Source organism: Lissotriton vulgaris, chromosome 5, assembly GCF_964263255.1.
Source record: "Lissotriton vulgaris chromosome 5, aLisVul1.2, whole genome shotgun sequence".
NCBI classification, from domain to species: Eukaryota; Metazoa; Chordata; class Amphibia; order Caudata; family Salamandridae; genus Lissotriton; species Lissotriton vulgaris.
The window spans coordinates 1114449967-1114475379 of record NC_141693.1 but is presented as its reverse complement, the minus strand read 5'-3'; positions in this window follow the sequence as shown (position 1 = coordinate 1114475379).

Here is a 25413-nt window from a genome sequence, read left to right as displayed (position 1 = left end):
GACATTGGTTATTGGGAGCTATACATCTAGTCACTGTCTACACAGACCATCGCAATTTGCAGTTTATGCGATCAGCCCGTCATCTTACTCCCAGACAGTTACGCTGGATGTTGTTCTTTGAGAAATTCAGGTTTGTGGTTACGTACAGACCAGGTATCAACAACAAAAAAGCGGATGCACTGACTAGGCAAGAAAATCCCGCTCTACATTCCACGATACAGAATCGCTCCATCAATGATCCCTCGAAAGTGGTATGTGTTGCTCAATCAAGAGACTTTCTGCAAGCTGTACGGACTGGGATTCAGTCATGTGTGTGGAGAACCTGGCTTCGTCTTCATCCAGAGTGGAAAATGATACACGGGGTGGCCATGAAAGGAACGGAAGTGCTGGTACCCACAAAATCCCTGCAAAGAACTGTGTTTTCTTGGTGCCACGAGACGCCTAGTGCAGGCTACATGGGATACGTGAAAACACTGGAGAAGGCTTTGAGACAATTCTGTTGGCCCTATATACTACTCGATCTGTGTCAATGGGGAAAAAACTGTACGCAATGTGCCCGAATGAAATCAGACCGTCAACAACCTCATGGATATCTAAAACCTTTGCCCACACCTGGAGAGCCTTGGGAAAGCTTTTCAGTGGATTTCATCTTTGGACTTCCTAAAGACCAAGGCATGACGACCATCTTGGTGGTAGTGGACTATCTCACAAAAATGGGACACTTTATCACTTGTGATCAGGTCCCTACGGCAGGTCGTTTAGCCCAGCTGCTATTGGTGCATGTGGTGAGGTTACACGGACTCACGAGGGTGAAAGTGTCAGACAGAGGGGCCCAATTTACTGCTCACTTTTGGAAAGTCTGGTGTTCTACTTTACATATAACCTCTTCTTTGTCCACTAGCTTTCACAGCCAAACAGACGGCCAATCGGAGAGAATAAATCATTCATTAAAACAATATGTCCGTTGCTATGTGCAGGCCGATACGGACTCCTGAGTGGATTGGCTGTGGGTGGCGGAAATGGCTTATAACAGCACTCAACACTCCTCCACACAGCACTCACCTTTCTTCAGTTCGTACGGTCATCATCCTAGGGTGAATCCCTTGGTGCTTCCGAACGATACGGTCAGGCTGCCAGACGTCAGGGCTCGATTATCATGCATACGCCGAATACTTCTGGCGACGCGGCGTAATCTAGCTCAAGCTAAAGGGAGGTACAAAAAGCAGGCTGACAAACATCGTAGGCCGTGCCCTGAGTATAAGAAGGGCGACATTGTATGGTTGTCTACGAAACACATTAGGTTTAGGAAACATAGTGTGTTTAACCCACGGTTTATTGGTCCCTACGGGGGGGTGGGTAGAGTGAATCCTGTGTCTGTGAGGTTGCGTTTGCCTACTCATTTCAAGATACATCCTGTTTTTCACGTATCTTTGCTAAAACCCTCTTTGGCACCTGTACGCAGGGCTCCACTACCTATTTGGGTGCAGCAGGATCAGGAGTATGAGGTGCGCAGGGCTCTTGACTCCAGGTGGGTGAGGGGTCATCTGCAGTATCTGATTGCTTGGAAGGGGTTTGGCTCGGAAGAGAACTCGTGGGAGCCTGTGGGTTCGGTACACGCGCCTCGACTCATGGCTCGATTCCATGCTAGGTTTCCATCCAAACCGGCTGCTGGACAGCACCCCTTGTGAGGGGGGATGTACTGTCAGGATCAGCACAATGTGGTGCCGCTGTCCGCGAGATGCGTGGCACATACCAGCTCTTAAACCTAAAGACTATGTTACCCAAGATCCTTAGCGGCAAAGCAGCGTCGTGACGTACGCTACGCTGATTCAGGAACTAAGTACCGGCGGCATTGGAAGGACGGTGCCGATAATTCTTGCTGTGTTTGGTGGCGTGGTCGGTAAGACGAGTTTTAGCTGGTGAAATCGTGAGTACAGATACTGTTTTCTTGTTGACACTCGCTCTCGGAATAGGACTGAGTGTGGGTCAAATTATCTGCGTTTGGAGGACACGCGGCTGCGTGTTGTATTTGTGTCTGTTTGGATTCCCCGGCTCTGCAGTGTCAACGTTCGTTTTATTTCCTGTTGGAAGAGAAAGATACGCTTTCTCATTGCAGGGGGAAAACGCTATTCCCAAGCCAAACAACATTTGGATATGGACTATTGATGAGTCTTCTTGAATAAGGTCCTATTTCTTGAGCTGTTGGATATTGCTAGCGGTTTGGGCTCAAATCGTTGGGCGAGTTTCTCACAGAGTACATCAAGAAGTACAAAGACTAAAACACGTTTAAATATGTGACCTATCATTTATTATTTATGGAAGGAACTGTGGTATGGTGAATTAACCTCACGTATTCTTATATGCTTTATTTGCACATTGTTATTTCATTTGTTTTCTTCAGTTCAGGAGAGAATCAACAGGGGGTACTTGATCAGAGGGAGCATGTGACCAAGATTAGCACACAGAAATATTGTGGTATGGGATCTATGTTTATTGGTGCATACATCTCCCTCAAAAAAGGAGGTATAGGTTTACAGTATGATGTTCCTTATTTTCTTCTGGCTGGTGGCAGCCCCTGGTATTACCCTGTGCCTGTGATCCTGTATTTAAAGACCTTATTATCTTCCTTTTCAGGTAGGGGTCTAGAAGTTCACTCAGGCGAGGATAGAGGAAGAGAGTTAGATCTATCTTGTAAGAGACGAAGGGGGGGATGTTTTCTAAACAACTGTCTTTGTCGTTTCAGATCTCCTTCCCCGCTGTTCCCTTCCTTTCCCACGCTCTCAGGACTATTCTGCGGTCTGTGTTGTATTATCAGACTTCAGGGTCGCTTTGTTTGGGTGAGGGTTTAGGACTTTCGTCACAGCCCCGAGGAGTATAGGAGACGGAGCCTGACATTGTCTCTCTGACCAACCCCAACTTTTAATGCATGCACCTCCCCTTATCTCTCTTTCACCCCTATCGCTTCCTCCTGATTCCCCCCTTCCTCTCCCACTTCCAATGATCACCATATTAGCACTTCATCCCTTACCACCACTCAATCCCCGAACCCTGACCTCTCACCCCATCTAACCCTAGATTCATCACCCCCCATTTCATCCTCTTCCTTCTTACCTCACCTCTCTGACCTACCCCAACCCCCAGCGCCTACATCTCCCTTCATTTCTCTCTCCCCCATCGCTCCCTCCTGATTCTACCCCCTCTCCTACTCCCAATGAACAACACATTAGTACTTTATCCCAAACCCCCACTCCATCCCCCTCCCTCTTACCTTTTTCCTCTGACCGTCCCCAACTTTTAATGCATACATCTACCTTCATTTCTCCTTCCCCCTATCGCTCCCTCCTGATTCTCCCCTTCCCTCTCCTGTGCCCAATAAACAACAAATTAGCAGTCTATCCTAAACCATCACACAATCCTGGAACACTACCCTCTCACCCCTCCTACCCCTAGTTTCATCACCCCCCATTTCATCTCCGTCCCTCTTACCTCATCCCCACGACCCTCCCCAACCCATATTACCTTCATCTGCCCTCACTTATCCCACCCCCTTATCGCCTCTTCCTAATTTGCTACGCTCCAGTACACACGCCTCTGCTTTCAAACTCCCCCCAACATCCCCCCTCCTTGCAATACTTCTTACATCCAAACAACATTACCTTCTACATCCCCCTCTTACCCCCTGATCTCCCCCGATTCCAATAACACACGCAACTCCCTTACCCACCTTCCAGGCTTTACACCTCTTCCTCCACACTTTATCCCCCCACTAAAGAACCCTAACTCGACGAACAGACCAATAAACACAGACCCTTCACACTCATCAACTCACACTCCAGCTTCCCCTACCATTGAACTTGTCCTTTTGTCCCTCATCTTAGAACTCTCCTCTCTTAGAAGCGATATCTCACTCCTTTCTAAAAATATCTCCTCACTCATTGACACCCTCCTCAACACACCCACATACTGTTCAGGCTAAAATAGGTTGGGGTATCAGGACTAGCCCTTGACTGGTTTAGAGACTTTCTATCTGGTCGGTCCTTCCGAGTCTCCACCCCCCCACCTGTCCAGGGAATGCCCCATTGAACAGGGCGTGCCCCAGGGGTCAGCTCTTAATTAATCAATGTGTATGTCCAGCCCCTGGCAGAGGTAGCCAGGAGGCACGGAATGTCCCTTGTATCCTACGCTGATGACACTCAGCTGGTGGTGGCACTAAATGATAAAAGTGGTCTCAGTACCCAAAAATTCCAACACACTCTCGTTGACATCACTGAATGGATGACAGCGAACTACCTCCAGCTCAACGCCGGCAAACCCGAGGTGTTGGTGGTAGGAAAAAAGACTAACACTTGGGGGAACAACTAGTGGCCAGTAAACCTAGGACAACCACCTGAACCCAAGGACTGTGTCAAAAACCTGGGAGTCTGGGTAGACTCTGCCCTCAAATGTACTCATCATACTAAAAAAGTGGCAGCAACCTGCTTCGGCATTTTACGGAACCTTAAACCCATCCTAGGATTCTTTGACAACCAAACCCGTCAGACGATAGTTCAAGCAGCCATCCTCTCCAGACTGGATTACGCCAGCTCCCTTTTGCTAGGAACAAATGTAGCTGAAAAGGCTAGACTCCAGCGAGTCCAGAACGCCATCGCAAGGGCGCTGGTAGGAATCTCCCGCCACACGTCCGTAGCTAATGTTCTTACCAAACTCCACTGGCTCCCAATCGAGAAAAGGATTCACTTCAAAACGCTATGCTTAGCATTTAAAATCCTAAAGACAGCTTCCCCCCCCATGCTCTGCCCACTCTTGTCAACATACGTCCCTCGACGTACCCCACGCTCAAAAGGACAAAATCTCGCAACGGTACCCCGTATTAAACTATCCAGGATGGGTGGCCGTTCCTTCAAATACTTGGCCGCCAAACTCTGGAATGACCTCCCGGATCCGATCCGAGGGATACAAGATCTGCAGACCTTTAGGAAAGCAATAAAAACATACCTCTTCTGCTAAACTTTCTTCCTCCCTTCCTACCTCTCCGATCCTACCATCTGTCCACTCTTCATACAGCAAGCGCCGGGACGCCCCTTGGCTGGGGCAGCCGTGCGCTATACAAGCACATATAACATTAACATTAACATTAACATTAACATACTGTCAGCCTAACTCTACCACCTACAGAAACACTCCGCCTTCAAACAACCACACAACCTGCACATTACCCAATCAACCCTCACAAGTCGTGACTTCATACAATACCAACATGTCCACACAACCACAACGTGGTACTCAACCAACAACCTCTGAAGCTAACAGTCCCTCTAACCTAACTATCTCTCCATCTATATCCTCTAAAGCTAACAGTTCCTCGAACGTAACTATTTCTCCACCACTACCGTCGTCCAATTTACCCTCCAGTCATAAATCTTCCATCCCAGTTCTCCTAGGAACTAGAAGACTCCCCCTTCCGCCTTCCTCCCCTAGACCACCGCAACAACATAGATCTATCCCCCCTTGTCCCCCCTCCCAATCGCCCGATCCCACTCCCTTATGTTGCACAATGACTAACTGCCGATCCACCTCCTGTCCTTTGCATCTGTCTACTATTCCAGTTCTTTTAGGAACAAGCAAACTCTCCCCTCCTCCTTCCTCCCCTAGACCACGCCAACTAATCAAACCTATCCCCACTTGTCCCTCCTCTCTACCGCCATTCCCCTTCCCCCTCTGCCGCATGCTGATTAACTGCAGATCTGCCTCCTGTCACGCTACGGAGATCGCTGAAACCATTCTTAGTGAAAACATTGACATTGCTTTCCTAACTGAAACATGGCTCACCTCCCACTCCACTCCCATCCTCGACTTACTTATCCCCCCTGGTTATTCTATTGTTGGAAAAGACAGAATCGAACAAACAGGCAGTGGTCTCACCATAATAATTACACACTATCTACCACCCCCCTGGAAACAACATCCCCTTTACGGAAGAGTTGACTGATCTTATCATACAATCGTCACTCTCACATTCTAAAAATCTCTTCCTCAGTGATTCCAACATCCATTGGAACAATAGTGTTGATCCTGCTGTCATCCTACTTAACGATACCATGGACATCACCAATATGTCCCAACTCTGCCATTTTGCCACACATAACAAAGGTGCCACCCTTGATGCTATTATAACGAACAAGGATCTAGCCTCCCTCTCAAATATTCTTCTGGTAGATTGGTCTGACCACTACCTTATCCTTTTCACCATGACCAAATCTACTACTTGCCCCACCCCCACCAGCATATTATCCAACAAATCGAACCCGCAACCTTCACCCCTTTCCTCCGGGCGAATTGGAAACCGCAATTAAGGCTCACTTAGCTCTACCCCCTCTCTCTGACAGCACCACTGACCTAACAAACCATTATAACAATTCTATACTTGAAACCCTCGACCAAATTGCTCCAATCAAACTCAAACAACAAAAAAAACATTCCTCCTAAGTCTTGGTTCAATTCTGAACTCAATAATGAAAGACGGTCCCTTAGACATTCTGAACGGATCTGGAGATCTCATCCAAGCGTGGACAATCTGGCTATCCTTAGAACTGCTAGATCCCAGTACAAAAAACACATATTTAACAAAAAAGCCTCCTTCCTACGTTCTCAACTGGATCAGGCCAGAAACCGCCCTAGAGAACACTTTAACATTGTAAAAAAACAAACCTCCACTGGCCCTCCTAAAATATTAGCCTCCTTTGACAAATGCGAAGAAATTGCCAGCTTCTTTACAAACAAAATCAACATGATCGAACTTTCCTTCTCTTCGCTCCCACTCTCACTCCAACCTACCACCATCCAACACACCCTCCCCAACACCCATAATTCTCCTTCGACCACCTTTTCCACACCGCTCGATACCTCTGTTCCACTCCCTGCTCTACTCCAACAGGATACCCTTCCAAAAACAACCCCCCTACTAAAAACAATGCCTCTTGGAGCGATTTCAGTCCAGTAACAGAATCTATGATCAGTAATATCATTGTAAAACTAAAACCTTCTGCCCACTCAAAGATCCTCTCCCCGCCCTTCTGGTTCAAAAACTTAAATCTATCATTGCCCCCATAAAATTATCAACTCTTCTCTGTCCACTGGATGTGTCCCTGCCTCCCTTCAACTTGGTCAAATCTCGCCTATTTTCAAAAACACCACAGCTGACCCCAATGATCCAAACAACCTTCGTCCAATCTCTAACCTCCCATTCCTCTCCAAAGCCCTTGAAAAATGTGTCCTATTACAACTAGAGAAACATATCGTCTCTTTCAACCTCCTTGATGTCTTCCAGTCCGGCTTTAGAAAGGGATGCAGTACAGAAACTGCTATGCTTAATATCATTGATGACATTCATTGTTCCCTTGACAAAGGAGAATCCTCAGTACTAATCCTTCTAGACCTCTCAGCTATATTTGATACCGTCCACCACCCCAGCCTTCTCAGCACTCCCAAAGATCGATTCGGTTTGGAAGGCACTGTATACAAATGGTTCTCCTCATTCTTACAAAATAGATCTCAACAAATCAGGCTTAGCCATTTCCTCTCTAAACCTCAACCTGTCTCACTCGGCGTCCCTCAAAGATCCATCCTCTCCCCTACCCTATTCAATCTGTTCATGGAACCACTCACCCTCATTCTCAAACATTCTAATATCAACTACCACCTCTAGGCTGACGACACACAGTTATATTACAAGTTCAAATCTCACAAAGACATCCTTCACCTCAATGAGATCCTAAAAAAAATTCAAACCTGGTTCCATCTGAACCATCTCAAACTGAACCCCAAAAAAACAGAAATCATAATTTTCTCCCCCAAAAATAATTCTCTTCCCATTCAACTTTGGTTAAATGACATCAAAGCTCTAAACTGCCCTCTCTCTACCTCTAATTCTGTCATATCCCTAGGCATCAGTATTGACCAGAATCTTAATCTCATCCCCCACATTAAAAATGCACCCAAAAGCGCTCTTTTCACCCTTCTCCACCTTAAGAAACTTAAACCTTTTATTCCTGCAGAAGATTTCAAACTTATTGTCCAATCGCTGGTCCTTTCCAGGATTGACTATGGCAACGCCACTTTGGCTGGCACCCCTAAAATCCATCTTGCTCCAATTAAATCTGTCCTCAGCCTTGCTGCTAGACTCATCTCTGATTGTAGAAAATTTGATCACATCTCCCCCGCCCTCAAAAATCTCAAGTGGCTCCCAATAGAAGGTAGATCCACCTATAAGATTGCCTGCATCACTCACAAAGCTCTCCACCAAAACACCCCTTCCTACCCTGCAGCAAAACTGCACAAAGCAGGTTGCTCTAGATCCCTGAGGAGCAAAAACTCCCTTGTCCTGATCCCACCTAGAATAAAATGTCAAAAGACCCAATCCCGTGCGTTCTCTGGTAACGCTCCCACAATCTGGAACTCTCTCCCAAAAGATATCCGTTGCAAACCCTCTTACCCTCTCTTCAAAAAAGAACTAAAAATACTTCTTCTCAACAAATATTGGGTATCTAATGTTACTGACACTGTAAATGTTCCAAGTATTGGGGTATCTAATGTTAATGACACCTTAAGTGTTCAGTCCTCTCTCCTCTATTATGCACTCCTCTTTACTCCCCCTCTCTATGCCCTCATACTCTTACTCCCCCTCTCTTCACCCCCCTCTCTCTCCTAACTTTCATTATTTATTTCCATCTTAATTTGTATCTCTATTTTCTTTGCCCCATTAGACATGCTGATTACACTATCATTTTGTAACTCGTTCTTGCTAAATTATTTGTCTATTTCATTGTTTGTTTTCACCTGCCTTGTAAAGCGCTCTGATACTCTCGGGTCCAGTAGCCCTATATAAAACCTTTGAAATAAATAAATAAAAAAAAATATTTGTGATTCTTCCTAGTTGACCACTTTTATAGTTTTAGCTCTCTTGACTTTCCTTTTGTTAGTGAATAGTTGAGGGCACAATATATTACTATGATCAAATAATACACACAAGTTATTACCAAGAAATAATAAAGTAATAATACCGTAGGAGCTAGTAGTGAATTTAGCAATGGCCTTGAAGTTCAGAATCGTGTAATATTTTCAGCTAATAGAGGCAGTGTTACTGAGAGGCGCAGAATAGGGTGGGTAAAAGAGGTGTCAGTAAAGATTTACCTTTGAAAATAAATTGTATTCAGTGTTGCCACATATTAGTGAAGGTAGAGGTTTGTTCCAGAGCTACAGTGAGCACAGGAGCACAGGACCCACATCTAGGCATGCTGTCATGCTTAGTTGTGGGTCATGTCATGCGTAGGGCATGTCATGCGTAGGGCATCAAAAAATAAGGCGTTTGCAGGGATAGTTTGAAATAATCTTAGCCATTGGTAATCTCTCAGGCCACATCCCAATCCGTCATTTTCCACCAACCATGCCACTTCAGTTTGGACCCAGCCATGTGCAAAACAGACTGGACCCTGCTTCAACAGGCACAGTCCAGTCCGGACTGCCAGCCCAGGAGTTAGCCTTCATATTGGACTACTTACTTCTGCAATTGAGGGAGATATTTCTTTCAAGCCTTGGCCTTCAACAAGTCACTCGATTTCAGCATTACTTTTAAATTGCCAAACCCTCTCCTCATGTTACAGCAAACAAATGATGGACAGAATGCTGACAATGCAAACATTCTCCCCAGTCAAAATATCTGGGTTAAATCCATGATTCTTTTGCCCACTACACCACCCCAGTTTGGACTCACCCATATGCAAATCAGTCTTGACCCTATGCCACATAGGAACAGTCCAGAACGAACTGCCAGGCCAGGTCCTCCCTGGACTGGAAACAAGCATCCTGGGACCGGTGTCATGGTAAGTCACCCTTCTTCAGCCAGGCTAGATTGAATCCAGTGGCACAGTGAGCAAGGAACCCACGTCTGGGCATACCCATCCCCTTAAGGCGAAAAGTGTTACAGAAAACAAATGATGGACGGAATGCTGACAATGCAAACATTCTCCCCAGTCAAGAGATCTGGGTTAAATCCAGCGTTCTTTTGCCCACTACGCCACCCCAGTTTGGACCCCACTATATGCAAATCAGTCTTGACACTGGGCCCCATGGGAACAGTCCAGACCATACTGCCAGGCCAGGTCCTCCCTGGATGGGACATAAGCATCCTGGGATGGGTTTCAGGGAATGTCACCCTTCGTCAGCCATGCTAGCTTGAATCCAGTGGCACAGTGAGCAAAGAACCCACGTCTGGGCATACCCATCCCACTTAGGGCGAAAAGTGTTACAGCAAACAAATGATGAACGGAATGCTGACAATGCAAGCATTCTCCCCCAGTCGTAAGATATGGGTTAAATCCATTGTTCTTTTGCCCACTACGCCACCCCAGTTTGGAACCAGCCATATGCAATTCAGTCTAAACCCTGTGCTCCATGGGAACAGTCCAGACCAAACTGCCAGGCCAGGTCCTCCCTGGACCGGAAACAAGCATCCTGGGACCGGTTTCAGGGTATGTCCCCCTTCTTCAGCCAAGCTAGCTTGAATCAATTGGCACAGTGAGCAAGGGACCCACGTCTGGGCATACCCATCCCACTTAGTGTGAAAAGTGTTACAGCAAACAAACGATGGACGGAATGCTGTCAATGCAAACATTCTCCCCCAGTCAAAAGATATGGGTTAAATCCATCGTTCTTTTGCCCACTACGCCACCACAGTTTGGACCCAGCCATATGCAAATCAGTCTTGACCCTGTGCCCCATGGAAACAGTCCAGACCGAACTGCTAGGCCAGGACCTCCCTGAAACAGAAACAAGCATCCTGGGACCGGTTTCAGGGTATGTCACCTTTCTTCATCCAGGCTAGCCTAAATTCAGTGGCACAGTGAGCAAGGGACCCACGTCTGGGCATTCCCATCCCACTTAGGGCAAAAAGTGTTACAGCAAACAAATGATGGAGAGAATGCTGACAATGCAAACATTCTCCCCCAGTCAAAGATCTGGGTTAAATCTAGTTTTCTTTTGCCCACTACGCCACCCACGTTTAGACCCAGCCATATGCAAATCAGTCTTGAAACCGGCCAAGGTGCTTGTTTCCAGTACAGGAAGAACCTGGCTTGGCAGTTCGGGCTGGACTGTTCCCAGAGGGCGCAGGGTCAAGACTGATTTGCATATGGCTCATTCCAAAGTGAAATGGCATGGTGAGCAAAAAAATGATGGATTTAGTTCCACATCTCTGTAATGGGGTGAATGTATGACATTGTTCTGCATTCTGTCCATCAATTGTTCTTTTTGCATTTGTCCACAAGAGTGGGACGGGTATACCCAGACATGGATCCCATGCTCTCCATTCCACTGGAGTCAAGCTATCCTGGCTGATGATGGCTGAAAGCTGGAAACCGGTCCTTGGATGCTTTTTTAACTAGTACAGGGAGGACCTGGCCTGGCAGTTTGGGCTGGACTGTTCCCATTGGATGCAGGGTCAAGGCTGATTTACATATGGCTGGGTCCAAACTGGAATGGCATGGTGAGCCAAAAAACAATGAATTTAGGCCCAGATCTCTTTCCTGGGTTGAATGCATGGCATTGTTCTGCATTCTGTCCGTCAATTTTTCTTTTTGCATTTGTCACCCGAGTGGGACGGGTATGCCCAGACATGGGTACCTTGCTCTTCATGTCACTGGAGTCAACCTATCCTGGCTGATGAAGGCTGAAAGCCTGAAACCAGTCCTAGGATGCTTGTTTCTAGTACAGGGAGGACCTGGCCTGGCAGTTCGGGCTGGACGGTTCCCACTGGGCGCAGGGTCATGGTTGGTTTGCATATGGCTGGGTCCAAACTGGAATGGCATGGTGAGCAAAAAAACAATGGATTTAGGCCCGGATCTCTGTACTGGGGTAAATGTATGACATTGTTCTGCATTCTGTGTATCGATTGTTCTTTTTGCATTTGTCACCCCGAGTGAGACGGGTTTCACCAGACATGGGTCCCATGCCCTCCATGCCACTGGAGTCAAGCTATCGTTGTTGATGAGGTCTGAAAGCCTGAAACCGGTCCTAGAATGCTTGTTTCCAGTAGAGGGAGGACCTTGCCTGGCAGTTCGGACTGGACTGTTCCAATGGGTGCAGGGTCAAGGCTGATATGCGGGGAACAGCGTTTACAACGCAACTTTTACCACGCACTACCTTTACCACGCAACTTTTACAACGCAAGTTGTTACAACAACTTGCGCTGAGGGGCGCTGTAGGATAGGGAATGGTTTAATTTACTATCCAAAACCTTCCCTACTATCCACGGGGACTGGAGTTGGAATAGTAAATTAAACTATTCACTATCCAGCGCCCGCCAACGTAAGTCGTTGTAACGACTTGCGTTGTAAGAGTTGCGTGGTAAAGGCATGCGTTGTAAAAGCATGAGTAGTAATGACAAACATCCCTGATATGCATATGGCTGGGTCCGAACTGGAATGGCATGGTGAGCAAAAAAACTATGGAATTAGGTCCAGGTCTCTGTACTGGGGTGAATGTATGACATTGTACTGCATTCTGTCCATCAATTGTTCTTTTTGCATTTGTCACCCCGAGTGGGACAGGTATGCCCAGACATGGGTCCCGTGCTCTCCATGCCACTGGAGTCAAGCTATCCTGGCTGATGAGGGCTGAAAGCACAAAACCGGTCCTAGGATGCTCGTTTCCAGTACAGGGAGGACCTGGCCTAGCAGTTGAGGCTGGACTGTTCCCATTGGGTGCAGGGGGCAGTGGCACCTCTGATTCAGAGGTCCTCACTGTGTTTCCAGTTTTTAAAAATGGTAATGCATGTATGATACACATAGAATAAATTAGAAACATCTGTTCTACTTACTTTTAAACTGTTTTTAACTTCTGCGCCGTATAAACTTGTTGTATACCCTCATGATCAGCCTCTAGTCTCCGCCACTGACCCTGGTCCGTCACGGCTTGTGCCGCTTGAAAGGAGGGTCGGGCCCAGGCACCACTCAATTCCTGATGCACTACCGGATGTTGTAAAATTAGCACTCCAGTCTTTCACACCCATGTCCTACTTAATCAGGAGAAGGGCAAGGACACGTGCAGCGGTGCCTCTTATTCCGAGGTCCTCGCTGTGTTTACTGTTTTTAAAAACGGTAATGCCTATATGATACACATAGAATAAATTTGAAACTCTCTTCTATTTACTTTTAAACTGTTTTCAACTTCTGCGCCGTATAAACTTGTTGTTTACCCCCATGTTTAGCCTCTAGCAAACGCCACTGACCCCGGTCCGTCACGGCTTGAGCCGCTTGAACTGAGGGTCGGGCCAGGCACCACTCACTTCCGGCTGCACTATCGGATGTTGTAAAATTAGCGCTCCAGTCTTTCTCGCCTATCTCCTACTTAATCTGGAGAAGGGCGCAGACACGAGCAGATGCGCGCAGATGCGTGCAGCGGCACGCCAAAGGCAAGCCCGTCTGCGCCTGTCAGTGCCCGACTGCTGCCAGACGCCAGGACCCCTGCATTTATTTTTTAGTGGTAATGCATTCTTTATCAAAATATTCGCAAACTAGAAAACATAAAGGGGCAGATTTACAATTATTGGCGCATCCTTGCATTTTGGCAAGGATGCGCCAGTAATTGTGCACCGCAGCTCCGCCACCCATGATGCGCCGCATTTACAATGCGGCGGACCATGGGGCAAAAATGGCACAGATGCGTGACGCATCTGTGCTGTAAAAGCGTTGCATTGCTGGAGTTGCGTCGCAAGCGCGACGCAGCTCCAGCAATGATCAGGGGGGCCCTATGTGTACAATGCTGCATCATTCCTAACGCCTGCTTCAAGCAGGCGCAGGGTTTTGATGCAGCATGGGCCCAAAAGTACCATCGCAGGAACGCCTCCCCCTGCGATGGTACGCCTCTTCTGGCGCAGGGCTTTACAGCGTGACGCATCTCGGAGATGCGTCACGTTGTAAATACCCTGCACCATGTTGCATCTTTTGCGCCTCCTCTGCATCACAAAAGTGACGCAACAGCGGCGTAAAAGCGGCACAAGGGGCTTGTAAATCTGCCCCGAAGTGTTTTAGATATTCCAGTGAAGAAATAAAAAAATGAAATACCCCCTGACTGGACCTACAGAGGCCCTCGTAGCAGAAATATCAGGTTTCCTGAAATCTCTCATTCAGCCCAACCATTTGACCAGAACAAAACTTTTATACCTCCCAGTCCAAATCAGTCCAGCACACGTAAGGCTTCTAAACAACGTAATGCCATATATTTTTTTGCCCGTTCTAAACATGCATTAGAAACCTGGAGCCTTCTCGACTTAGTAGCTCCGGACATTTGCTTTGTTTCCGAGACCTGGCTGCATGAGAATGCTTCTCCCGATGTATATACTGCCTTCCCTGCAGAGTATAACAGCTTTTCAGATTGACAAAAACAGTGCACGTGAGAGACTGTTAAGATGGGTGTGCCGCAGGGCTTCATTCTGAGCCCAACGCTTTTCAATATATATATATGACACCATTGGCTAGGGTGATCAGAGCCTATGGCTTTGATGTTCTGTCCTATGCCGACGATACCTAGATTCTAATTACACTGGGTCCTGACGCGAATGAAACCAAACAGCGTTTCAAAAATTGCTTGACTCATGTCGAGAAATGGATGAGTGCAAACCACCTTCAGCTAAACTGCAGCAAATCAGATATTATGCTCTTTGGCAAAGCTGCGGAACACTGGACACACAACTGGTGGCCACGCAATTTAGATATCTGTCCAACACCTAAGGAATCAGTCCGCAACCTGGGTTTTCACAAGGATAATCAAAAATCCATGAAAAACCAAATCAATCATATCGTGAGCACCTGTTTTGGAGTAATGAGCAGCTTGAGGAAAGTCTTTAAGTGGATTCCCGTGGAGGCCCGGAAACCCTTAGTGAAGGGATTAATTATCAATAGAATGGACTACAGGAACGCGCTCCTACTCTTAATAAATGCTACTCTTAATAAATGAAAACCATCTAAATAGGCTCCAAGTTCTTCGAAACACTGCAGCTTGGTTGGTTCTTAACCTTCCGTGAAGATCTTCCTCTGCCCCTTGTCTAAATAGCCTGTATTGGCTCCCAGTAAAAAAGTGAATCCTTTTTAAAACTCTATGCCTGGTTCACAAGCACATGCATGGAAATTGCCAGAAATACTGGTCTCAAAAGCTAAGATGGTATCAGCCGCGTAGAGAACTCAGATCTTGTAACAAGTCTTTGTTGACCCCTCTTAGAATACATACTTCCAGAAATGGCGGTCGAGCTTTTTTGTTTCTTGCTCCCGCCACATGGAATAAAATGACTCTTCATCTTCGCATTATCCCTGAACACAACCGCTTTCGCAAGAAGCTGAGGACCTGGCTTTTTGGAAAATTAAACCACCCCGACCCTCCTGTCAGGGCCTTCTGCAAGCTCCATGAGACTGTACGGATGTGATTTGTGTGCGATACAAATGTCCTTAACTTACTTGACTTGAGGGTCAAGGCTGATTTGCATATGGCTGGCTCCAAACTGGAATGGCATGGTGAGCAAAAAAACGATGGATTTAGGCCCAGATCTCTATACTGAGGTGAATGTATGGCATTGTTCTGCATTCTGTCTATCAATTGTTCGTTTTGCATTTGAAACCCTTTCATCATATCATAACAAGCACTCTGGTTTATGCCCGATGTAGTTGTGGATTAAAGACTGCAACATTTTTAAAGTTTAAATAAATACAAGAAAATCCTCAGCTCTGGCAAAGCTGAATCGGGCCGTAATATAATCAAGAACGGTTTAGCATCTAGAAGAGCTCAGAACATTCTAAAATAGGTAAAATCATGGCAAATCCTTTCAGTGCAGCCCTTTCAGTGCAGTTATGCTTCTATCTCTGCATTTTTTTCAGTTTAAGATAAAGAGCATCTTGGAAACTCTTCCAGGCTCCCAATGCAGGTGCAATTCACCGGTCACAATTACACTGGCTATAATCCTTATCTTTCCTCCTACCTTTATTAGCTCTAATTTATCCCAAATCAGCTGCCTCTCCTCAGGTTCAACTTTAGATCCCCATCCCTGGGGGGTAGTGAAAACGTTCCAACTTTCCTTTTCCTCAAAGATCTGCAATCCTGCCTTGAAAGCGAGAGGAGTGCATGTGGAATAGAAAAAAGCACATGTTTGGCCATTGCTAAAAAAGCCTACTTCGACCCCAAAATCATGGCCAATTACTCACCAATTTCCATTCTGCCTTTGCATGCTTGAGGGGCACTTATTTTTGCATCTTATCGAGAGTGTACAACAATTAAGCGGTGTGCCCTCCCTTCAGTGGACTACATTAGGAGCCGGTACTATGGTGCTGGGCACTGGCCTGGTTTGGTCTGGTCTGAGCCGCAGTTAATCCCAACCTCATTAAATATCGCTAATACAAAAATGACAGCCAGAGGGTCAGGGGGCAACAACACAGCAACCATTGGCTAAACCAGGGCAGCTAATGTTATCTCAAAGGACTGGAAGGAGGCTTTCCCTGTAGATAGGGAAATCAGGTCCGGCTTAAATTACATCGCATATCCTTGAAGTGGAAGAGGCAGGTACCGGGTTGGCAACATTACCTCTCGCTAGAAGATGATTCTGTTGTAAGAGGAAGAGAACAGGCTGCAAAGCCCCCCCCCCTCCGGAATGCTCGGCCCAAAAGGATTACAACGCTAGCTTGTACTGATTTAGAATATTTCATTGACTCACTCATGCCAAGACTGGAGTCTATGTTTGACAGACTATTAGCACCTATACGGCAAAAGTTGGAGGGTCTAGAGGTGAGGTTTGATGCTATTCTCCCCAAAATATCCTGCCATTCCATCGCTAGGTAGCCCATGGGGGGCGAGTCTATCAGTCTTGCTAGGCCCATATCTTCGCAATCGCTTATCAGTGGGACAGCAGGCTCAGTGGGTTAGTCAGCAGTGAATTGTAGCCTAAATCAGGCGTCCCCTGAAACTCAAAATGCTGAGCAAATGTGTCACGGGATAACTGAAGTGTCAAAGGGCACCTGGGCGGCCACCAATCTGCCTCATGTGGAGCAGGTGGCGCAGGTGGAGTGGTGTGGCTCACTGGTTAGAGGCGGCAGACCCGGAAGCAGAGAACGGCCCGGGACCAGGGTTCAATTCCCGACGCGGCAGGGTCGTGGACCAGGGTCAGCGGACTCGATAATTCTCGCCTCAGTGCCTACTCTAACCAGGGATCACAATCGGCAACTCTGGGCATTAGCTTGCCTCATCTCTACAATGGCCCACCACATTCGCCGGGGATGCCTGGTTTCACCTTGGAGATACCCAGTAGGGACCATCTCACTGGGATAGCCAGGACGGGTTCCCCAGCGGTCTACAGCGCTACGATGCCTCAGGGCAGCAGTGCGCTTTACAAGACCACATACATTACATACCTTACATTACATTACATTACATTACAGGTGGCACTGGTGGTCTAGTCAAGTCAAATGATTTATATAGCGCACTACATACCCAGAGGGTCTCAAGGCGCTTGAAGAAGGGTGGGGGAATTACTTGTCGAATATCCAAGTTTTAAGTTGCTTTCTGAATGCTAGGTGGTTCTGAGTGAGGCGAATGTGAGTGGGAAGTGAGTTCCAGGTTTTAGCTGCCAGGTAGGAGAAGGATCTACCTCCCATGGTGGTTTTGTTGATGCGAGGTACAGTAGCAAGGGCTTGGTTGGAGGATCGTAGCTGGCGGGAGGGGGTGTAGAAGGAGAGTCGTGTGTTAAGGCAATCGGGTCCAAGTTCGTAGAGTGCTTTGTGAGCGTGGGTTAGGAGGCGGAAAGTAATCCTTTTATTGACGGGGAGCCAGTGGAGGTTTTTCAGGTGACCAGAGATGTGGTCTTTACGCGGGATGTCTAGTATGAGTCTGGCTGAAGCGTTCTGAATGCGTTGGAGTTTTTTCTGGAGTTTTGCGGTGGTACCGGCATATAGGGGGTTTCCGTAGTCCAGGCGGCTCGTGACCAGAGCGTGGGTGACAGTTTTTCTAGTTTCGGTGGGGATCCAGCAAAATGTTTTTTTGAGCATGCGAAGAATATTGAAGCGTTGACTTGTCTGTACATGGAGAGTGAAGAATCCAGGATGACGCCCAGGTTCCGTGCATGGTCCGTTAGGATGGGTGCTTTTCCAAGGGCCTCTGGCCACCAAGAGTCATCCCAGGCGGAGGGGGAGGTACCTAGGATAAGGACTTCTGTTTTGTCTGAGTTCAGTTTTAGTCGGCTGTGCTTCATCCACTTGGCTACTTCTTTCATTACTTCATGTAGGTTGGTTTTGGCCGTGTTCGGGTCTTTGGTGAGTGATAGGATCAGTTGAGTGTCATCAGCGTATGAGATGATGTTGAGGTTGTGTTGGCGTGCGATGACCGCGAGGGGGCTCATGTATACGTTGAAGAGGGTGGGGCTGAGTGAAGATCCTTGTGGCATGCCGCAGATGACTTCAGTGGCTTCAGATTTGAATGGTGGGAGGCGGACTCTTTGGGTTCTTCCGGTGAGGAACGAGGTGATCCAATCCAGTGCTTTTCCTTGGATTCCGATGTTTCTGAGGCGCTGTAATAGGGTGCTATGACAGACTGTGTCGAAGGCTGCGGAGAGGTCGAGGAGGATGAGGGCGACTGTGTCTCCATTGTCCAGTAGAGTTCGAATGTCGTCTGTGGCTGCGATGAGGGCGGTCTCAGTGCTGTGTTTGGCTTGGAAGCCGGACTGTGAGGAGTCGAGGGATTTGTTGGTTTCGAGGAATGCGGCGAGCTGGTTGTTGACAGCTTTCTCGATGACTTTGGCCGGGAATGGAAGGAGCGAGATGGGGCGGTAGTTTTTGAGTTCGGTGGGGTCAGCTGTGGGTTTTTTCAGAAGGGCGCTGAGTTCGGCATGTTTCCAGCTTTCCGGGAAGGTGGCGGAGTTGAAGGAGCAGTTGATGACGTCTCGGAGGTGTGGTGCTATGATGGAGTCTGCTTTGTTGAAGATGTGGTGAGGGCATGGGTCTGTGGGGGATCCTGAGTAGATGGAGTTCATCAGGCGGATGGTGTCCTCAGTGGAGATTGGGTTCCAGTCATTACGGATGTTCAAGGGGGGTGAAGGTCCTGCAGAGGGTTGGGTGGGTTGGTCTCCGGGTCGGTTGTCGAAGCTGTTGTGGATGTCTGCGATTTTGTTGTGGAAAAATGAAGCTAGGGAGTTGCAGAGGGCTTGAGTGGGGGTGATGTCGTTGGAGTTGGCTGAGGGGTTGGTAAACTCTTTGACGATGTTGAATAATTCCTTGCTGTTGTGGGCGTTGTTATCTAGTCGGTCTTTGAGTGCTGCTTTCTTGGCAGACCGGATTAGTTGGTGGTGTGTGCGGGTGGCGTTTTTGAAGGCGTCCCTGGTGCTGGTGTTTGGGTCTTTTTTCCAGGCCTTTTCGAGGGAGCGACAGAGTTTCTTAGATTTCTTAAGATCGTCGTTGAACCAGGAGGCGTTCTTGCTGCCTAGCTTGATTTGGCGTTTTTTCAACAGTGCTAGGATGTCGGCGCTGTTGGATAGCCATTGGGTGAGGTTTATGGCTGCTTGGTCGTGGTTTGAGGAGTGGACAGGGGGGTTTTGAAGAAGCGATGAGGAGATCTGGTCGATGGTGATTTTGTTCCAGTTTCTTCGCAGAGTAGGTTGAGGATGGTTGTGAGTTATGGTCTTATTGTAGCTAAAGTGAACGCAGCTGTGGTCCGTCCAATGTAGAGTTGTGGTGTGACTGAAGGAGACATGTTTGCTGGAGGTGAAGATAGGGTCGAGTATGTGACCTGCGATGTGGGTGGGGGTAGTGACAAGTTGTTTGAGTCCGAGGTTGGCGAGATTATCCAGAAGGGTGGTGGCGTTGCTGTCATTGCTCTTTTCCAGGTGAAAGTTGAGGTCTCCCAGTTGAATGTATTCCTCGGAGGGGAGGGCGTGTGGGGTGATAAAATCAGTGATGTCTTCAGTGAATTGTGCACGGGATCCTGGTGGTCGGTAGAGGAGGGTGCCTCTGAGTGTGGTCTTAGGGTCGGTGTGGATCTGGAAGTGAAGGTGTTCGGCGCTGGTAAGGTTGACGTCTGAGCTGGTTGAGATGCGGATGGAGTTCTTATGGACGATAGCGATGCCTCCTCCTGTTTGGTCGGTGCGGTCCTTACGGATGATCTTGTAGCCTTCCGGGATGGCAATGGTGATGTCTGGGGCAGAAGAGGCGTTCATCCATGTTTCTGTTAGGAAGGCGACGTCCGGAGAGATGGTGTCTAGTAGATTCCAAAGGTCGATGGCGTGTCTGTGGACCGAGCGGGTGTTGAGCAGGATGCATTTTAGGTGGTTGGTGTCAGATCTCTGTTTGGTGTTAGTGGGTGAGGAGTTGGTCTTGGTGCCGTCATACTTGCAGGAGTTGCAGGAGAAGGGTCCATGGGTGTGTCTAGGAGCGGCTTGGACGCAGTTGGGGAGACGGCCGGGGTTTAGGGCTGAGGGTGGTGGCGTCGTATGTAATCTGGGTGGGGTAGGTGGTACAAGGGCCAGGGGGTCTGGCGCTGGGCGCGATCCAGGCGCGGACGGGCGTAGACGGGCTTACCTTTGGCGCACCTTCGGCGCGCATGGGGCGCGACCGCTGCGCGTGAACGCCTCGTGCAAGAGCATCTGTCATAAGTGGGAGGGGGGAGGGGCGAGGGAGGAGCAGCTGGGAGGCGGGTGCGTGGTGGAGGGGGCGGGCTCTGGGCAACAACAACAACAACAGCAATGGCGGCTGGGGCGGAAGCGCCGACCGGGTCGGGTGAAACCGACCAAATAACTACGCGGGGCAGCCACACAAATGCCAATGCAGGGAGCAAAAATAAACAGACAATGAAGCATTTAACAACAAACACGGGCACACGATCTCAAGGCAGCTAATGCAGGGGTATAAACAAACAGATAAATAATGCAGCAATTAACAACAAACACGGGCACACGATCTCAAGGCAGCTAATGCAGGGGTATAAACAAACAGATAAATAATGCAGCAATTAACAACAAACAAGGGCACACGATCTCAAGGCAGGACAATACAGGTGTATAAACAAACAGATAAATAATGCAGCAATTAACAACAAACAAGGGCACACGATCTCAAGGCAGGACAATACAGGTGAAAAATACACAAATAATGCAGCGAATGACAATTTCTGTGGTTAGCAGCTGATCTGCGCAAATGATACCCAGCTTGAGGCAGGAGAGAGCAGGGGCAGGAGGGAGCGACCGTAACTGACGAAGGGCATTACTACCAAAAGGACGACCAGCTGATGCATCCGCTTTAAATCATTTTACCCTGACCCAAGCTGGCAGCCACAATATCATAGATCTCTCCCAGAATCTGCATCTTTGGCTGTAATTTTATTGGGAGTTCACTCGACCGCACAGGGTACTAAGGAGTCAACATTGGACCTTATTCATAAGGTCGCTCATTGGTGTAACGCTAACATTGACAATGGTCACTAGTTATCCCGGAGATTATTATGGCTAGAAAAGTGGGATGGATGGCGAAAAATATTGAGAGAGACTGTGTTATATTTGATATGAAACATCCTGCCAAAGCTAAAGCTCTTACTGATTGTCAGCTTAGGAGCAGGTCTAAAACAATGATTTAAATTGCCCCCCTTCAGTATTTTTACTCCAGGCAAATTTTTCTTTAAATAATGCCTGCCACTTGGCACCTAGAATATTTTAGCCACCTCAGATTAGCAATCTTGGAACTGTTCTTGCATCGACGGACAAAAACCAGCCCAGGTGGAGTTGCTGGGTATAATAACTAGGCACCCTGCTGCTAACACTATTCATTCACCCTGGAAGCTAGAGTCTGCCCTTCCATCTAGACCAAAAGCTATTAGAGCCCTTCCATCCAGACCACCATCTTGTTTAGCCTGTAATACTCCCTCATCTCGGACGTTAGAGTCTACCCTTTCTTCCGGATCAGTACCTATTAGAGCGGGTCCTGCTTGTCTGAAGATACATTTGTGGAAAATTGCAGGTCTGGGGTCAAAAAGAGAGTATGCCCTTTGGCAGAGGGTGCTCATGGGCTGCCACTTAATCACCTTACAAGAAACCTGGGACACCAGTGAGAGCTTATTTTTGGCTGGGTTCCCCTTATATTTAAGCATGCAATTCCTTCTACAGCCATCGAGTCAGGGGCGGAGGGTCTTCTTTTATTGGTTTCACTTGATTTAGGATGTAAGACGAGTCGATTAGAGTGTCAGTCTCCCCATATATTGGTAGTGGAGTTGTTTTTTAAGAAGCATTTCTCGTTGCTAGTAGCTAATTTCTACAACTCCTTTACTAGATGGTCTGAGTTAGAACACTTAGCTTCCCTAGATGATTTTCCTGAACATTATAGGAAGAGGAAACACTCCTATTTTGAAATCATAATTTTAGGCAATTTTAATATCCACCAGTGCCATCTTAACTGTACTTCCACTAAGGTTTATGGGGCCTTCTCACCACCAACTATAAGCTTGGAACATACAAAATCAGGTATTTTGACAGCAGGGTTTCTCTCAGCAAACAACTTGTGCAGTCTATAGCAGACAGAGAGAATACCCCTATTCCTACCTTTATAAGTAAGGGTTGCTCTAGCATCATCGACTTTATAATGATCTCCGTATCACTAGCTCTGGCAGTTTATAAACTGAGTGCTCTTTGGAGCAGTCACAGTCATCATAACCCCCACATCCTTGACCATTGTATTTATCATCTTAACTTGAAGAAGAGAGTAGGAGTATCCCCAACTCCGACATCAGTACTAAGGATCAATCACGTAGGCTGAAGAGGGAATAGGTGGTACCGGAAAGGTTCATGGATAACCTGTACGTGGAGTGTGCAGCTGAGGTCTTAGCATGCATGCATATCAATGCACAGGACCGAGATGTTCTGGATGCCTTTGGATTGTTAACTAAACAGATAGCTATTCGCTTAACTGTGTTGAGCAGGGAGAAGGGCTCCAAGGTCAAGAGGTGGTTTGACGGTTCCTGCTACACTGCTCATAAGAAGTTACGGTGAGGACTTGTAGGAGGGCTTATCAGCATGCAATTCAGGAGAGGAAGAAATCCATCAGTAAAAATGCATGGGAGGATCTTGGGCAAGAAAGTACGCTCTCAGATAGAATGGTTGGGCTTAACAGCCCTTTTTTTCTGACATAGCAAATGCCAGTACAGATCGCACTATATCCCCAGAATGATGGGTTCAGCATTTTGGGAGCATGTACAGTGGCGATGATTTGGAGGGGACAGAGATTCAATGGGACTTCAACTTAGTCATTGCACCACTTCATTTTAATGTAGATGAGGTTTTCAGAGCTATTCTGGCTACATCTGGGAGAAAGGCACCAGGATGGGGTACCAGCAGACTTGTACAAGGCAGATCCTTTGGTCTGGGCTAGAATATTGGCACAGGTTTTTAATGCGGTTGGCATATGTGGCCCTCGTACCTGGTGGGCCAGAGCTATTATTATTCCTATTTTTAAAAAGGGCTCACGGGACAATCCCGCTTGTTACCGACCCATTTCACTCTTGGACTCAGCTGCCAAAATAATGGGGATGGTGATTTTGAATTGTTTATTCTCTTGTCCAGATAGTTTTAAAGTTATTAGCAATATACAGTATGGTTTTAGGCAAGGCAGAGGGACGCTCGACCAATGTATTAATTTGAACTTGGTGGTTGGGAAATATTCAATAGCCAAGAGGGGCACCCTGCACATGGCCTTTATGGATTTAATAGCGGCATTTGACCTTGTAAATAGATCCAAACTGTGGAAGATCCTTGGGGATCTGGGTATGGAGTCGGATCTGGTAATCTTTTTACATTCCGCCCACAATAACACCACCGCGGCGGTAAGGTTCAAGCAGGATGGCGGCATGACAGACCCCTGGGAGGTCAAGAGAGGGGTACGGCAGGGGTGCATTTTGGCCACTCGGCAGTTCACACTCTACATCAATAAGCTAGGAGACCTCCTCTCAGCTAGAAGTAAAGATTTCTCAAGAGCAGGGTTCAAACTAATATCTGCACTTCTGTACGCAGACAATACAGTGTTGTTTGCCAGGACCACTGTAGGCCTTCAAAAACTCTTAAATATTTTCATTGATTTTATGGATTCACTTGAATTAGCCACTAATTTTCCAAAACCCCACAATAGGCAGTAAAAAGGCTGCTGAGTTCGAGTTTTTTTATAGGGGGTAGAATTAACAAACGTTTCCACCTTCCCTTATCTGGGGGTGTTGTTTGACGATCATGGGACCTAGGTGGTGCAAAGACAGCTCTAAAAGAATGTTGTGGCAAGAGTAGTAGGGGCTATCTGGGACTTTGCAAAAAGGCTGGGGTCAAAACCCGTTCCTGCCCTGCTTAAGGTGTATAAAGAAAAATGTGTTCATATGGCCACATACGGGTGTGATGTCTGTAGTTATAAGGATGTGAGTGACATTCAGAGGGTTGAAAATAAATTAATGCTTGGCCTTCTTGCCATCCCCTCTAACACCCCAGCCTTTCTTTTGCATGAAGAGCTTCGTCTGGGGTATATTTCTGACCTTATTGCTGCTGCTCCCCTGATACGTTGACTGAGAATATGGTTGAGTCCAACTACCACCTTGAACCAGCTTGTTATAACAGACTGTATTGCCACGAGGGGGCCCTAGGAATTCCCTGGTTAAAATACATCATGGACCAAATGAAAAGACTTGGTGGCCCTGACATGTATACAAAAGCTAGACCCCTAGGACTGACAGCCATTAGGGATATTAAACAGAAGTTTCTGGCTTAGCAACAGGCAAGCAGGGAGGGCATGGAGTTAGCCAAGCCCTCAGTGACAAGGTACATCATCTTGAGTGTGTGCTTTTGGATGCAGTCCTATTTGTCACTGCTCTCCAATGTGCATCATCGCTTTGTTTTAACCAGATTCCGACTGAACCTGGTACCCTGGTTATTAGCTTTCCCCATGGGTTACTCGATGCCTTGTGCCCTAAAGCCATGACCTTGTGATGTGTTTTCTGAGCCGGATACCTTGCATTTTATCTTTTTTCTGAATTTTGCGACCCCCTGAGTAACAAGTTCATACTCCTGGTACTTAGAAATGCTAATTTTGTTAAAGTAAGGCCTGCATTATTATTTTTACAAATGCTTCCCTCCCCTATGGTGTGCTTTGGGGTTGCGAGTTTTTTGTCAGGGGCCTTAAGACTCAGGAAGAAGATGTCCCAGTGGTAGTTATCTGGCATTCATTTAGATATTGCCAGGGCATTATATGTATCGTCTAGCACTTCTCATGGTTTAATTAAGTTGTCCTCTCATTAAGCACTTGTCACTTCTGTATTTTATTCACTGTATTCTATGTTCACAGCGGTATATGCCTCCTGATTCCTTGTAATGAGCTT